Source organism: Hypanus sabinus, chromosome 6, assembly GCF_030144855.1.
Source record: "Hypanus sabinus isolate sHypSab1 chromosome 6, sHypSab1.hap1, whole genome shotgun sequence".
Lineage (NCBI taxonomy): Eukaryota > Metazoa > Chordata > Chondrichthyes > Myliobatiformes > Dasyatidae > Hypanus > Hypanus sabinus.
The window spans coordinates 158,843,222-158,860,241 of NC_082711.1; the positions used below are offsets into that span (position 1 = coordinate 158,843,222).

Here is a 17,020-nt window from a genome sequence, read left to right on the forward strand (position 1 = left end):
GCTGGTCGTCAATAACAGGCAGTTTGAAGAACTTCTAGTGGAACTGGAGAAAATTGCATGGAATGCATTCAAGGGTGTTGTTGAAAATTTTCTTGGCAACTACAGAGTACCAAGCTACGTACAGCTGGTTGACAACATGTCACTGAAGATTCATTTTCTGCTTTCCCATTTAGACTTCTTCCCTGCTAATCTTGGCGCTGTTAGTGATGAGAATGGTGAAAGGTTTCACCTGGACAATGCGGTCATGGGGAAATGGTATCACAACAACTGGAATCCATCAATGCTGGCTAATTACCAGTGGACACTTAAACAAGAAGCCTCAGACAATGAGTACAAATGAAAATCACCAACAAAACATCTTTAGGCTGGTTGAACTATTGCAAAGCATCAGCACCATTAAAAGGTACCATATTCAATAAAAGCTCATTTCCTTTTTCTCCAACTTCCTACGTAATACCAGTCATTTGAAACTACATTTGTGTTCAGCTTCAAGCAGTCAATCATAAACAGAAAAAAAGATTCTGAGGAAGCAACACTTCTGAAAAAACTTGCTGTGCAGTGTTATTGAAGGGAAGTCGATGGACGTAGAAAACCAAGTAAGTTGTGGGGCTCAGGGAATGGTTCTGACATGATTGCTTTGCTGGAAGCCAGAAGATACACATTGGTCTGAGTAGCTTCCTTTTATATTGTAAAAAAGTAAGTAAATAAACCCCAGCCGTTGTTAGAAATGCAATCAAATGGAATTTCTTCCCTTTCTACTTCCATAGCTGAGGGATTGATATGATAGATAAATACACTCTGAATTGAGACCAAGACACTTTATATGAGATACTTTTCATTAACCTCTTCATTAATAGCTCTGTATTTTCCGCAGTAACTGTACCACCCTTTTAGTATGATCTTTTATGTATGAGAAAGTATGATCTTTTATGGATTGTTGTAATCTGGGCATCAAGGATATTAGCCCAGATTTTGTTGGATTTTTCCAGCAGCTTCCCCACAGAAGTCACACGTTTACTGGCTGAACTCCGCTGGCAATTTCCTTGCTTTGCTGTGCTGCTGAACTTTGGATAGGGTCCAGTGTTGGAACAGTAGCTTGCTGAGACTCAACACGGCTTACTCAGAGGAGCCTGCTAATGGACCGTGCACCGAGTTAGATGTGTATAATGTGTGAAACCACTCATTCGAGCGGTCATTGTGGTAGGCGAAATAAGTAAGTTGCACAAATTTATTATTTGTTTCTGGCTTCGTATTTTAATTATTGATCTGTGTTTTAGTTGTGTTGTTTTAAGTATTTAAGGAATTTAAAACCTTGAGTTGTTTTCATTGCTGATAGTTTTATGGTGTTTCTGAGAGTCATTTTGAAAAGCTAGAGTGTTTTGACAGATGGCAGAGCTAGGGGTGGGACCTGGCTGCCTCTCAAAGTTCTGCAAAGGTGTTTGTTGGGTGGGCTTACTGTGTCTGGATGGGTGTGCCTCTGTCAACCTTCAGAGCCTTTCCGTTTGAGTCCAGGATGATCCCAGGCAGTGAGGTTAGCCTTCTAGATCTGGAGAACTAAAATTTGAGTGACTGGAGAACACAGTCCCTTGACCTCAGGATCTGTCTGTGAGGACTGTGTGGCACAGCTGGTAAAGCCATTAGCTCAGGGCACATGAGGACCAGGTTCAATCCTGAACTGTCTATTGGGAGCTTACCCCCTTCCCAATGACCACACGGATTTTCCCCAGATGCTCTAATTTCCTGTCCTGTCCTAAAGCCTTGTGAATTGGTTGGTTAGTTGGTCAATCACGCAAAAACTGCAATTGATGAACTGTAGCACCAGGCTCAAGGACAGCTTCTGTCCCTTTGTTATAAACTCTTAAACATAGAAATGTAGAAAATAGGTGCAGGAGTAGGTCATTCAGCCCTTCGAGCCTGCACCACCATTCAGTATGATCATGGCTGATCATCCAACTCAGAACCCTGTACCTGCTTTCTCTCCATATCCCCTGATCCCTTTAGCCACAAGGGCCATATCTAACTTCCTCTTAAATATAACCAATGAACCAGCCTCAACTGTTTCCTGTGGAAGAGAATTCCACAGATTCACCACTCTCTGTGTGAAGAAGTTTTTCCTCATCTCGGTTCAAAAAGGCTTCCCCTTTATCCTTAAACCGTGACCCCTCGTTCTGGACTTCCCCAACATCGGAAACAATCTTCCTGCATCTAGCCTGTCCAATCCCTTTAGAATTTTATATGTTTCAATAAGATACCCCCCCTCAATCTTCTAAATTTCAGTGAGTATAAGCTTAAATGGACTCTGGTATGGTAACGATGAAGTCTTGATCTTTCAGTCTATCTAGTTGTGGCTCTTGCATCTTATTTGTTTATCTGCACTGCACTTTCTCTGTACCTGTAACATTATACTCTGCATTTTGTATTCTTTTCCCTTTTGTACTGTGTTAATTGGTCCCTTCATGCCCTGACTATCTTCATTGGTCAGGGCACGAAGGGATACGGATGATGGCAGGAGATTAGGGCTGAGAGGAAAATTGAATCAGCCATGATGAAATGGCAGAGCAGACTTGATGGGCCAAATGGCCTAGTTATGCCCCAATATCTTATGGTTTAAGTACTTGTGTATTGAATGTACTCTCAGATGCTGTGCAAAAAATAAAAAACTTTTCATTATATATCAGTACATGTGGCAACATTGAACCAATTATCAAGTACCACTGTAAATTGACTCTAGTGTGTAGGGGAGTGGTAGAATCTGGAGAAAGATGATGGGAAAATAGAGAGAATCAAAAAATGAGAAAACCTTAAAACTGGTGGAAGTGAGTGGTTGATGGTTGCCATGGACTCAGTGGGTTCAAAGAGTCTGTTTCTATTCTGCATGGCTCTGTGGCAGGCAATGACCCCCTCGTAGGGAAAGTTCAGGGTAATGTTTCACTTGCATGAGCATAGTCTTTGTTCATTTTGATACTACAGGAGTAAATTCTCTGGAGTGTTTCCAGCATTTTAATGAAACAATGAATTGTGTGAATATGTACAGTCTAATTAATCTATATCTACATATAGACATGCATTATGATTTTGATTTTGTCAGTGCAAACTTTCCTGTAATTCTCAAGTACAATTATTGACGGAATAAGCCTGCACAATTCAGTTGCCATTCCAGCGAATGGTCCAGGTGACCCTCTGGTACATTTCAATTCCCCTAAAATATAAATGTGGAAATGTCAAAGCAGACAGCAGCTTCAGGGCCCTTATGGAACTTCTTCCAGTGGGAGTTATGTTTGGAGTGTTAGCTTAGTTCTTTTGCATAAATAAGCATTTCAGAATTCACACCATCCATGACAGAGTTAATAGCATTCAATTTAAAGCTGCCATTTTCAACAATTTTCCAATCATGTTACTGCAGTGAAGGAAGTGTTGACAAAATGCCTTCATCTAAGATCAACTTTCAATCCGTGTCGCTGCACCAGGACCGGTACCTCTGCTTCCTTAAACCATTCCAGTATAACATTGTGCTGAATAAAATAACTTTACATCTGCAAGCCTTTTATTCTTGTGCATTGTGTCCAAAGAATGATCTTTCTTTCACATACTTCTTTGTTAGAACCTGTGTAGAAATAACATACTGATTGACTCTACTTTAATGACATGGCCCTGGGAATGAGCTACAGGCCAAAGATATACTATCTTGTCAGAAATTGGAGCTAATTCCTGCACTGGTGATCACAGGACTCACTCAAAGCAACCAAGTGTATATTTATTGCATCATTGTTGGGAGAAGTCTTGACAAGGTTCTGATTTTCCTTGCAGGGACATAATAATTAAAACATTTACTGGTAAGAATTTATGGTGCATTTGATAGGCAAAATCATTCAGTTTAGAACAGAGATACTGTAAATAGCAATATGGGAGCCTTAAAAAATTTGCGTTAAAAATGTCGTCCCACATGTTTTGCAATCCTAGAAGTACATCTGAAGTGAAGCTGCTGTAATCAGTTCGCACAACGCAAACTCGCAGTTCTGTCAACAATCAAAACCCCCATTTTTTGTGACGTGGCTTGAATATGAACCGTGTCATAGCACAACATTACTGAGTGACAGAAGAAAAGATTCAAAGACCTGCTCAAAAGCTCCTTGAAACAAATGCAGCAACTCCATTGACTTAAGGATATCTCTGACCCGTCACCTTTAAGAATGGAAGAGCAGTATTTGTCGCGGCATTGAGAACAACCTGTTCATGAACTAGGGGCACATATAAGCCCAATCTCATTGGCAAAAAAGGCACACTCCTCAAAAGCTATCCACCTTTTGCCCCATTTGTGGTGACCATGTTGGTCAGTCATATCAATGAACTGAAGTGGTAGCAATCTCAATCACTAGGAACTATCAAAGAAGAATTGGTGAGGACATAATGGAAGAAGAGAGAATCACAATCAAGCTTATTGTCATGAATCTTGGTGTTTTGTGATAGCAGTACAGCATAGGCACAGTACATTACTATAAGCTTCACCTTTTTGAAAGATGTTCTGATGTTAGTCTCCAAGACCGAGATCACAGGGACACCAGCTACTGTGAGGATCTGCACAGGTGTAGTTTTATTCTCCCCTTTGAAAGCACGTAGAAAAAGCATTGGGCTCATCGGATAGTGAAGTACCATGGCCAATTATGCTGTTGGCTCTTGCCATATAGGAAGTAATGTCACACAAACTCTGCTGCAGTTGACGTGCATCCATTTGTGCCTCTAACTTCACACAGAATTGCATTTTCACTCTCGCAATAGCCTTCTGCAGGTCATACCTGGACCTCTTATTGGAAGTGTGAAGCTTATAGTAATTTGCTATGGCTATACTATTGCCACAAAGCAAGATTCATGACTAATGTTATTGACAATAAACTTGATTCCGATTCCCTCTTCTTCCATTATGTCCTTGCCAATTCTCTGTTAATAATTCCTGTCGACTGAGGATCACTTGCCGCCACAGACGTGATTAATGAGACTGAGATGGGAACCACAAATGGAGCAGAAGGTGGATTTGAGGAGAGCTCCTTTTGCTGATTATATTGGGCTTTCATACACCCCTAGTGTATGAACAGGAGGTTCTCAGTGTCAAGAGAAATGCTCCTCTTCTATTCTTAAAGGTGGTGGGTCAGGGATATCCATGAGTCAGTGGAGATAGGTCAGAGATACCCATAAATCAATGGAGATGCTGCATATGTTTCTAGGAGCCTTTGAGCAGATACTTGAATCTTTCCTTCTGTCCAGGGTTCCTGGATGGAGAAGGAAGTTGAAGAATCCCCCTCCTATTCTGGGCAGTGGTGCCATACCTTCCTGTGTTTTCCCAGGAATATGGAAAGGTCCTTGGATTAGCACCTAAACTAAAGCCTGGACTGCATTATCTGCATTCCCCCATCCTCTGTTGCTCTGAAACCTCACCATAGGTTTCAGAAACGAGTCTAGAACTCAATACCTTTAAAGGAGAGAGTGTCACCAATTACACTTCTAAAATTTGAAATTTAGTCCAGATTTAATGCGCAACCTTGAACCTGGTCATTTACCTAGATGTATTTCAGAATCTGTGCATATTCCCTTATGTGTTTCTATATGAACTACATTTGCAGCTGATTTAGTGGCGACTGCACTGTCCTAGTCTCCAGAGGAGGGCAAAGCTCAAGCTCCTGAAGGCTGAGGTCCAGGTAATAACGCACTCGAGGAACTGTGGCAACTCAAGCTGCCTATTGACAGTTGCAAATTAGGAAAAATAAAGCAATGGTGCATCTTCCAGTCTGACAGTGACAGGCAGGAGGATGTTTTCTCCTCTCCTCATGTCACACCGTTGCGTGTCAGAACACTTCCGTGATTCCCCCAGAGGAAAGAGCCCTCGAATGAAGGTGTCATTTATTGCCTGCCCCTATTGTCATTGATTTCAAGGCATTAATTAATGGTAGGTGTCAGCTCTGAAGATGAATTTGGACCAAAGTCTGACTCCTCTTCTGTTTTTTTTTATGTAACTGGTATGGATCTAGCATGATGGAGAGTGTGAGGTCAAAGGGCACTGGATTCCTGAATGTGCAATGTCTATGATGAAGGTACTATCAAAGCACTTAATGCAGAAAGGATTCAGAAATGACGCTGCATGGGGTTGAAATTGTCATTAGTTTTAATAAAATCCTTAACATACTTTTTCTTTACATCTGATGGGTTAAAATAATCCCAGAAGAATATTGGTAGAAACAGCCATTATACAGCAGTTGATGGGATTGGGTTGGCCAACACTGAAGCCCACATAGAGGAATTTGAACACAAAGCAAGGATGGAATGATAAATGCAGGATAAAAGGCAGCAGGAAGGGTGTAATGATGCTGTGATATAATCAGTATGAGCATTGATGATTACGGGTGTCCCCAACACCCAAGAATGAAACTCCAGCCTTTTATTTGTTCTTTATCCTGTTTTGTAACAGAAACTGCGTTCATAATAGGCAAGTTGCGGAGTTGAGGTGACATTGATTGAAGATGGTAAGGAGCTGTTCTAATGCCCCCTCTGAAGTATAATGCTGGCTGGAGATTGACACTGAGCTGCAGCTGAAAAGCATTCTGCTGCAGAGAAGCTGAGCCCTAAGGCCTTTCATTGCACACAGCACAAGCAGAAGCAAAATTACCTGAAAGGATAAAGCAGAATTATGCAAGAGTTTGGTCACTGTAAACTGCAGAGCAGGTTGACAAGTACCAGGTGTACCCTAGGAGCTCTTACAAGTGAACGTTCTGTATTACATATGGAAGTATCATATTTCTTTTCATGGAGCATCACTTTTTTTAACACAGTGCTTCTTATGGGGAAACTCAGAGGGTGGAAACAAATCTCAAAAGTGCGCTGACTTGCTTGTTACCCTCCAAAAAGATCAAATAGAAAGAACATGCAGATAATTTCTCCCTCTACCAGCCAAACACTCCATTGAAAGAACCTGACTCTATTGGTTGGTGCACAATTATTATGCTGGACCACAACACAAGTTGAGGGAGTAACTGACTCCTTTACCTAATCCACCCTTACTCCCTAAACAGAGCAACCTCCCCTCTAATAGTCCAGATACTGCAACTGAGTGTACAGTAGGTGCTAACACAGAGATGGAGAATTTGCAAAAATAAACTTGAAGGTGAAGGAAATAAGATTCAAAACAGAGAACTGAAATATGATTTGAATTTTGATCCTGACAAGCAGAGCGGTGTGATAAAAGAAACAAGCAAACTGTTCATTTTTATTACCTTAATATATTTATCATGACCAAAACTTACTTGTGCTAGAATTCAGTGATAAAACCCATAAGTAACCTTTGTGCTCAGTAAACTGTTGAATAATAAGACTGCATCATTCATCACAACTCATAAGTGCTACAGACTCATTTTGCAACATCTGCCTCATTTTTTTTGGAATTTCAATCAGTAAGCACACTTGATTTTAATTTCATTTTAATTCTTGATATATTAGGTTTATGCATGAGCATCTGAAATTTACTTTTATATCTAGAACATGTGGTATGCTTGGAGCATGATTTTGCTAGCATATGTGAATTATTTGCTTTTGTTTAAAAAAGAGTGCTTAAGGAGCAGTTCTGCATTCTCCTCTCTGCGCACTAGAAAGCCCACTTACCCAACTTTGAAGGGCTCAGCCTTGGCCTAACAGATCAATCAATTTCATGAGGAAATCTGCAGATGCTGGAAATTCAAGTAACACACACAAAATGCTGGTGGAACGCAGCAGGCCAGGCAGCATCTATAGGGAGAAGCACAGTTGACGTTTCAGGCCAAGACCCTTCATCCTTTATCAGGGTCTCAGCCCGAAACGTCGACATTGCTTCTTCCTATAGTTGCTGCCTGGCCTGCTGCGTTCCACCAGCATTTTGTGTGTGTATATCAATCACTTTGGGTGGTTTATTGCTCTTTATGTGAAAAGTGTTGTCCTTGCATTATTTTAATGTTCCTGTGTCACTTCCAGAGGTAGCACAGCAATACTTACCTGTGATCTGATCTTATCACTGGTCTGCTAATGTTTCAATCTTTTAAAAGTTAAAATTTGTTCCAGAATACTGAGTTCTGGTAAATTTGCTGTCAACAAACAATGTGGCTAAGGAGGGTATCACATCTGAGCCACATCTAGGCCTTGTCTGATATTTGTGCAGTTTTAGGAAAGAAGGTTTCAAAGTCATCTTTTAAATGGAGACAATAAGCAGCCCTTTAACATACTTTGGAAAGAAAATGCAGAGTTAACATTTTAGATCAGAGTTGCCTCAGATGCTGCCTGGCTTGCTGAGAGTTTCCAGCATGTTTCTGTTTTTATTTCAGGTTTCCAGCTTCTGCCACTTGTTTATTTCTGTGATTACACTTAGTTCTGCATCTTCTGCGAGAGTTCCATCAGGGTGCCCTCTGCAGTTTGGCCAAAACTGAGATCTGGTGCTCCGTGCCTAGGGCAGTTGCTTCACAGATTTAGAACATAGAACGTAGAACAGAACTGCTAACCATGATGCCATGTTAAACTAATCCCATCTGCCTACACATGATCCATAAACCTCCATTCCTACCATGTTCTTGTCTCTGATCGTTTCTGTGTCCATCACCGTCCCTGGCAGCGTGCTCCTGCCACCTACCACTCTTTGCCCTACACATCTCTTTTAGACTTTCCCCATCTTGCCGTAGGGCTATGCCTTCCCGTATTTGATACTTGTACCTTGAGAAAAAGACTCTGTTATTCTGCCCTATCTATACCTCTCATAATGCCAATTTCCTTTACACATTGAAAATTTTTGTGTGCAACTGGGCTCTGATTTTCACCTCTTGCAGTCAGTGCCACAGATTTTGCATCTTACCTGCACTTCCCTTCGCCGTGGAGGCGTCGTTCACTTTTAGAAGTCTGCCCCAAGAGCCTGATTTAATTTTGCTTACCTAATGCCCAAGCGGATCGCCTTGGAGAGCCCTGTGATGGTTTTCCCATGGATCTAGAATGCCAAGGACCATTCATCACCTTCAACAGCAGTCTGATGAGGGTGTCTTGAACAGCAAGGTGCATTTCATTGGAGGCCTCCCTGGGCAGAAGGCGTCTGCTCTCCACCCTTCTTGAGTAGCACCAAAACCCGGTGAAACACCGATAATGCAGTACCACTGGGATCTTGATCATGCCAGACCAACAGATCTTCAGACTATTGGATTTTGCTATTTGTTTGTCAGCCTTGTTTACCTGTTGTTGTTTTACTTGGATTCTATTGTATTTCTCTGGCCTACCTCAAATGCCTGCAAGAAAATGAATCTCAGGGTAGTACATGGTGAACCAACGAACACTACATCACTACTTGTTTATTTTTTTATATTTGCACTCTTTATTTAATTTAACTATTATATATACTCACTGTAATTCATGCCTTTTTCTCTATTCCTATGTACGGCTGACACAAAGGTAACAAATTTCATGACAGACACTGGTGATGTTCAACTTGATTCTGATTTGATTCATATACGCCCTTTGATAATAAAGTTACTTTGAACTTTGAGCGTATTGCTTTCAATAGACAAACACGCTGTCTTACATCACTTCGAGAAACGAGAGACTGCAGATGCTGCAATCTGGGAATCTGCAGCCACAAACGTTCTTCTAGGGGAACTCAGGAGACCCAGCAGCATCCTCCTTTCCTCCCACAGATACTGCTTGGCCTTCTCAGTTCCTCCAGCAGATTGCTTATGGCTTTTACATCCCTTTCTTACATCTTACAAAGTAGTATAATTTCAATATATCCCTGAAATATCCACAAAGTGGCGTTATTAATCAAGTACTTTTGAATGCAGCTACTTTGCACATGAGGAACATGACAGTACATTTTCACAAGCTAAAGAGGACGTAGAAAAGGTTTACACGAATTCTGTCTGGACTGGAGGGCTTGAGTTAGCAAGAGAGACTGGATAGGCTGGGACTGTTTTTTCCAGAGTGAAGGAGAATAAGGAGTGACTTTATAGAGGTTTATACAATTACATAGGCTGATATAACCAGATAGTCACAGCCTTTTTTTCCCAGAGCAGAGAGTCTAAAAGGTGAGTTCATAGACTTAATGTGAGAGCGGACAGATTTAAACGAGATCTAGGGACGCGTTTTGACGTGGTGTGGTGGTAATATGGAACAAACTGCCAAAGGAGATAGTAGAGGCAGGAATGAAAACAGCACTTAAAGTATATTTGTATAGGTACATGTACAAAAAAATCTTTTGAGGGATGTGGGCCAAGCAAGGGCAAATGAGATAAGTGCAGACATCTTGGTCAGTATAGGCAAGTAGGACCAAAGGATCTGTTATCGTGCTCATAACTCTGTAATGCTCCTAAAAAATCTATGAGAGACTTCGGTAAGGAACAAATGATGTAGCCAGATAAAATACAGGCTGAGAAATGTACTTCAGCCAAGACACAAGAGATAATTTTAAAATAGTGTCATGGGCTTTTGTGTTCCTCAGTTTAAAACTTCATTCAGAATCCCCTGTCCTTTCAGTAAGAAAAGATTTGAGTAAAAGAGAAAAGTTGAGGGACATGGAACAAATAGTAGAGGACAAAACTTCCTGTGTAGGGAGTTTCTTGATCTGAAATTCATTACCTAAAGAAGAGATGATCATATATTCAATACTTGAATAGCTTAATTAAAATTCACTGAACTATTGAAAGAGACACAGATAACATTTTAGGGGAAGGATCCTTCATTAGAAGTCGGAAAGAGTGGAAAAACTATTAAATTTTAGCAACGGGGAAACTGATTTGTTTTCTTTTTGATGAAAGGTGCCAGACCTGAAGCAACAACAATTGTTATTTCACTTCTACTTCCCACACACGCTGTCTGACCTGCTGAGTGGTTTCCAACATTTTCTATTTTTATTTCATAATTCCAGTTTTAATTTTCACTCAATAAGTCATACTTTAAATGTAGAAAGTAGCAAGCGTCTGTAGAAAGTACAAGTGAAATTACTGCTTGGCTCTTTCATAGACCCAGCACAGAAACAATGGTCAAAATTAGCCTCCTGTGCCGTTTCATTTCATAGTTCCAGCGAGCAATTCTCTTGCAATTAAGATGAATCCAAAAATTAAAATAAATTAACACTGAATATTGAGAATGAGAATATTGTCTCGGCTTGTTTGCAAAGTAGAGAGCCACATGTATTTATTGTTTGTGGTTTCAGCTACCCAAACGATTATTATTACAATTCGTGTTTGTGTTCCAGAATAAAGAAAGGAAATGTCAGATATGATTCCCATTCTACCTCAATAAAAATGTAGATTTTTCAACCTGTGATAAAAATCACTTGAGTTCAGTGAAACAATAGTTACTATAATTTGTAAGACTAAGTGGAACAATATTTCAGGCTTCACAAAAAACATACACGTATTTTGGTCAAAGCAAATTCAGGATCTGGAGAGCCTGGATTCCACTTTGAGGTCTGAGATAACTAGATATTAAAGATTCAGGCACTCAGTGGAAGGGTCATGTATAAGGAACCCGATCACAGAGCTGAATCAGACAATTACACGGAATCTGAGCAAGACAGCTGAGGACGATGGGGTGATGAGACAATGATATGAAACATCCTGGTAGAATTTGCTTGGAGCGCTGAGGACAAGAGTACGGTGAAAACCCCTGACCCAGTCTGCTGCCTTCATGTCACTGCACATTCCAATTACTCCCAATCTCCAAGGTCTAAATTACGTCTAAAAAGCTTTATGAACTCTTGAGCCTTTTTTACTGACCTCAGCCATCAAAATTTCGGCCTCAAAACATGCAAATTTCCTATTGCACCTCTCAATGTGCTCTATATATATTTGATCTGTGATTTAATGGCTAGTAATTAGCTTTTGTAACTTTAATCTAAAATTATTTTTAATTCAGGCAAAAGTTATGCATGGAAATACAACAAAGGCCTGATCTTAACTCTGTTAAAACTGGGATAGTCGCTTGATCTACCTTCTACTTTGTTTTACATTCATTTCATATCCATGGTGCTGGCAAATCAGGCAGTCTATTTGCTTCTGCTGAATGTATCAAATCAGAATCAGGAGTCAATTCTTTTCCCATGAATGTGTTTTAAACCGCATTGATATATGATACAGACCAAAATCAAAAGCCATGGCCAGTGATAGGTGTCTTAATATTCTTTCAAATGGACCAATCAAATGTGAAGTGTGTTATGAAACAGAAGCACAGTGTTAGGGTTGCATATGCCACAGATAGATATGCGGCAGCTCTGTGTACACATATTCTTGAATAAAATAATTCATTGCAGAATAAACCTTCGGGTTCAGGTCAGCTGCATTCAACCATTGGTTATATTATTTTGAGAACTCTGGAAATATATTTTACAACTCTGTTCAGCTCCATCTATTTATTGCACTAACAAGGGTATTGCCGTGCGCACTGAGGTCACGCTGTTGTCAAAATGCTGAAGGACAAGTGTTTTCTATTTCTCAGTGTATCTCTCACTCTCTTGAAGATAGAGACAAAATATAAGATGCCATAGTCACCGATCTTGCAACAGCTACACCCAACCTCTTGTCAGAGTTTTTTACTAATTCATAACACCATGAAAATTACAGAACAAAAGGCACTTTAAGCTTTCATACTTATGCTAATGTTAATTTCTCAGCTAAAGGGAAGTAGCTGTCTCAATGTATGTATCCTTCAGATGTATTGCCAATATCCTCTTAAATGATCTTATAGACCCTGAATTAATAATCACATTTTATACAGTGTTCAATGTTCCAATTATCCACTGTGTGGGGGAGAAAAAGGAACAACACCTTATATTCTGTCTGGGTAGCACCCAACCTGCTGGGATGAATATCAATTTCTCTTCCTGATATAAAAATAATTCTCTCCTCTTCCCTTAATCTGTGCTCTGACCTTTTACTTTCTCTTACCTGCCTATCACTTCCCCTGGGTCCCCCCCCCCCCTCCCCTTTCTCTCTTTTTTACTGTCAGCTTTCCTCCTCTCCAGAACCTGACCTTCCCCACCCACCTGGCTTCACCTATCACCTTCTAGCTAACCTCCTTCCCTTCCCCCCCCCCCACCTTATTCTGGTGTCTTCCCCCTTCCTTCTCAGTCTGAAGAAGGGTCTTGGCCCAGAACGTTGACTGTTGATTCATTTCCATAAATGCTGCCTGACCTGCTGAGTTTGTGTGTTTCTTCTCTCTCAGCAGCACTTAGAGTAAAACTCTGATAAACTGATATTCATATAACCATCTGACTCATTGTGCGCTGATTCCTAAACTCTACTTCACTCACCATTACCCTGGTTTCCATAATCCCTTCCCCCAATGGGACCCAGGATCGTGTGTTTCTTTCTATTCACCAACAGCCTAATCCCTTCCCTTCACTAGTATCCTGGTTCATAGAAACATAGAAGCCTACAGCACAATGCAGGCCCTTCGGCCCACAAAGTTGTGCCAAACATGTCCCTACCTCCGAAATTACTAGGCTTACCCATATCCCTCTATTTTACTAAGCTCCGTGTACCTATCTAAAAGCCTCTTAAAATACCCTATCATATCTGCCTCCACCACCATTGCTGGCAGCCCATTCCACGTACTCACCACTCTCTGAGTAAAAAACTTACGCCTGACATCTCCTCTGTACTCACTCCCCAGCACCTTAAACCTGTGTCCTCTTGTGATGACCATTTCAGCCCTGGGAAAAAGCCTCTGACTACCCACACAATCAATGCCTCTCATTATCTTGTACACCTCTATCAGGAAACCTCTCATCCTCCTTCGCACCAAGGAGACAAGGCCGAGTTCATTCAACCTATTCTCATAAGGCATGCTCACCAATCCAGGCAACATCCTTGTAAATCTCCTCTGCACCCTTTTAATGGCTTCCACGTCTTTCCTGTAGTGAGGCGACCAGAACTGAGCACAGTACTCCAAGTGAGGTCTGACCCAAGTCCCACACTCCCTTTCCATCACAGGGCCCTGGTTCCCACACTTTTCTCTGTTCACTGGGGCCCAGACACTAGCACAGCCTTTCGCCTGCTGGGTCCCAGTTTCTACGTTCCCTTTCAACCAGGGGTTAATATTAGGGGTCCATGGCAAAAAAAAGGTTTGGGAGTGCCTGTTTTAAACTCACTTGATACAGCATCTCGCTCTGGCATGAAACTTACCAGAGCCTTGTTTCCTATATTCTCGTTACACTAACCAGGTTCACTGGGACATGGTATAACCTCTAACAAACAAAAAAAGAAATATGAAACATAACATCTGATAGTTCAGAAAATCTGCTCATCCAGCACCACCAATGTCCTAAGTGTGCAGAATTAATGGAGTTTTACTGCAAATGTTAAAGAGGTACAATCCAGTTTAAATTCTGGTCAATCTGAAAGTGGTTTTCATCACACAGAATAGTTTGATTTACCAGGAATACCATCACAAGTGATCAAACACTGTGATCATAAATGTAGGCTGTATTTTATATTGTCGGAATTCCAAATGTCATGCCTAAGATGTTCGACTTTTGATATGCAAAGTCCATGTCACAAATTGGATTTGGTTGACCTGAACGTCCTACTCAAAAAACAACAAATCTGAAATCTGTAACTGTGCGATAGAAACCAAAAATATCACTTCATTAGGTTTTTTCACCTACCATGTTGTTTTGTTCTGTCCCTTATCTGTGTATTTGCAAAAATTAATGTTTAAGTGAAGCGGTTTCAAATGACTGATAAGACAATAAGAACAACTATTCTCAAACCAAGTGCAGTTTGCCAACAGGCCTTCCTGTATGGCCAGAAGGAGCTAACATTGTAGTACAAGGTTTTATCTGCCTACAATAAGATTAGAAATATTAAAATATTTAAGACCTGTTCCCCTATGTTGCAGCCCTATGTTTGCATTTTAAACTCAGTACTAATTACACTGGACAATAAAGATTTTGCTTCCTGAATACTTTTGAGCTTATCTTATGGACTTTGGGTTTCTGATCATGAAAACCACCATGAAATTTCCCTATCACACACCACTTTTATAAATTGCATGTACTTATTATTTCAATTCAAATCAATTAAAATGGTGCTCACAGTGTAAGCTGAAACCATAAAGTGCAACTTGTCACTGAAGATTTATTTTCTTCATTCCCATTTAGACTTCTTCCCTGAAAACCTTGGCACTGTCAGTGATGAACATGGATATTGCAGTCACAGAGAAACCAATTGATTTAATATATGGGAAAACACCTGCATTGAAAATGTGATTCAGTGATTAGCCGACTCAAAGTTCAGGAAGGCAAGAGTAATTTCTGGGATGCAGACATGGAGGTAGAGAAGACTCATCCAAGTGTTGTGTGAGATTTATACAATAGATTGAGTAAGCTGCATCACATCTTATGCTGGCTCATGTCCATGATATGGATCAAGGAATGATATAGGAAAAACTAACCCACAATGGTCGAATAATAACTAATTGCGACAATATAAGGCATGGTAACGAAGGTGACTAAAATGGGAGTTTCTACTTCTTAGTGTTAGCATTCCTTGTCTTAAAAAGTAGAAAGTAAATTGTATTCTTAACTATTAAGAAAAACTAACTTTTAAAAGTTTAAACACCGTTTTCCTTCCTCCACTATTGGTGCTACCCTCCCCTGCATCTCCTCCCTTACCTGAACATCCGCGCTCACTCCATCTTCCCACAACCTTAACAGTGATAGAGTTCCTCTAGTCCTTACCTACCACCCCATGAGTCTCTGCATCCAACACATCATTCTCCGCAACTTCCATCATCTCCAAAGGGATCTATCTTACCACTAAACATATCTTTACCTCCCCCCCTCACAGCTTTCTGGAGGGATTGCTCTCTCCCTTGTCCATTCATCCCTTCCTACTAATCTCCCTCCTGGCACTTATCCCTGCAAGCTGCCAAAGTGTTATACCTGCCCATCCACCTCCTCCCTCACCTCCATCGAGGGCAACACTTCAGCTGCAAATCTGCTGAGGTCATCTCCTGACGTGGCCTCCTCTACACTGGTGAGACCCGTCGTACATTGGGAGACTGCTTTGTCAATTACCTCCGCTCCACCCGCCAAAAGGGGAACTTCCCGGTGGCCAAACATTTTAATTCTGATTCAAGTTCCCATTCTGATATATTGGAACATGGCTTCTTCTTTTGCCAAGTTGAGGCCACCCCCAGGGTGGAGGAGCAACACCTTATACTCCATCTAGGTAACCCTTGAATCTGATGGCATGAATGTAGATTTCACCTTCCAGTAAACAAATTCCACCCTCGACCCACTTCCTCTATTTTCCACTATGACCTTTAGCTTCTTCTCACAACTCTATTACTTCCCTCTAGATCTCCTCCTCATTCCCTTTTTCCTATGGTCCACTCTCCTTTCCTATCAGGTTCTTTATTCTCCAGCACTTGGCCTTTCCCACCCACCTGGCTTCACCTATCACCTTCCAGCAAACCTCTTTCCCCTTCCCGAACCTTTTTATTCGAGCATCTTCCCTCTTCCTTCCCAGTCATGAAGAAGAGTCTCAGCCCAAAATGTTGACTGTTTCTTCATTTCCATTGATGCTGTCTGATCTGCTGAGTTCCTCTGGCGTTGTGTGTGTGTGTTGCTGGATAAAATAAAATTATTTTTAACTATTAAGAAAAAATAGCTTTTAAAAGGTTAATAGACATTTAGACAGATGTAGAAAAGCTTTAGAAAGTACCATAGGTGGGAAAATACGACAAGTTGATGTAGACTATTTGGTTTGACAGTTTGGGCAGCACAGTAACATAATGCTATTACAATGCTAGTGACTATTGATCTGGGTTCAGTTCCTTACACTGTCTGTAAGAAGTTTGTGCAAGCTCCCAGCAACCGTGTGGGTTTCCTCCGGATGTTCCAGTTTCTTCCAGATTCTGATTCGAGGTTAGGGTCAGTAAGTTGTGAGATTTCTATGTTGGCACTGGAAGCACAACAACACTTGCATGCTGCCCCCAGCATATCACAGACAACACAAATGACACACTTCAC

The 17,020-nt window shown here is 40.9% G+C and overlaps 1 long non-coding RNA gene across 2 annotated transcripts in view; it reads left to right on the forward strand.

Annotated features, from left to right (window-relative positions):
- The first annotated feature begins 611 nt into the window (after positions 1 to 611).
- The window catches only part of LOC132396006 (uncharacterized), a 130,559-nt gene continuing 114,150 nt past the window's right edge, over positions 612 to 17,020 (forward strand). The window contains exon 1 of one of the 2 annotated variants that reach the window (XR_009512805.1): positions 612 to 696. This is a non-coding gene — a long non-coding RNA (uncharacterized LOC132396006). Of the gene's footprint in view, positions 697 to 1,138; positions 1,214 to 17,020 lie in introns of those variants that run through there. The other variant, XR_009512806.1, reaches the window with a different exon arrangement.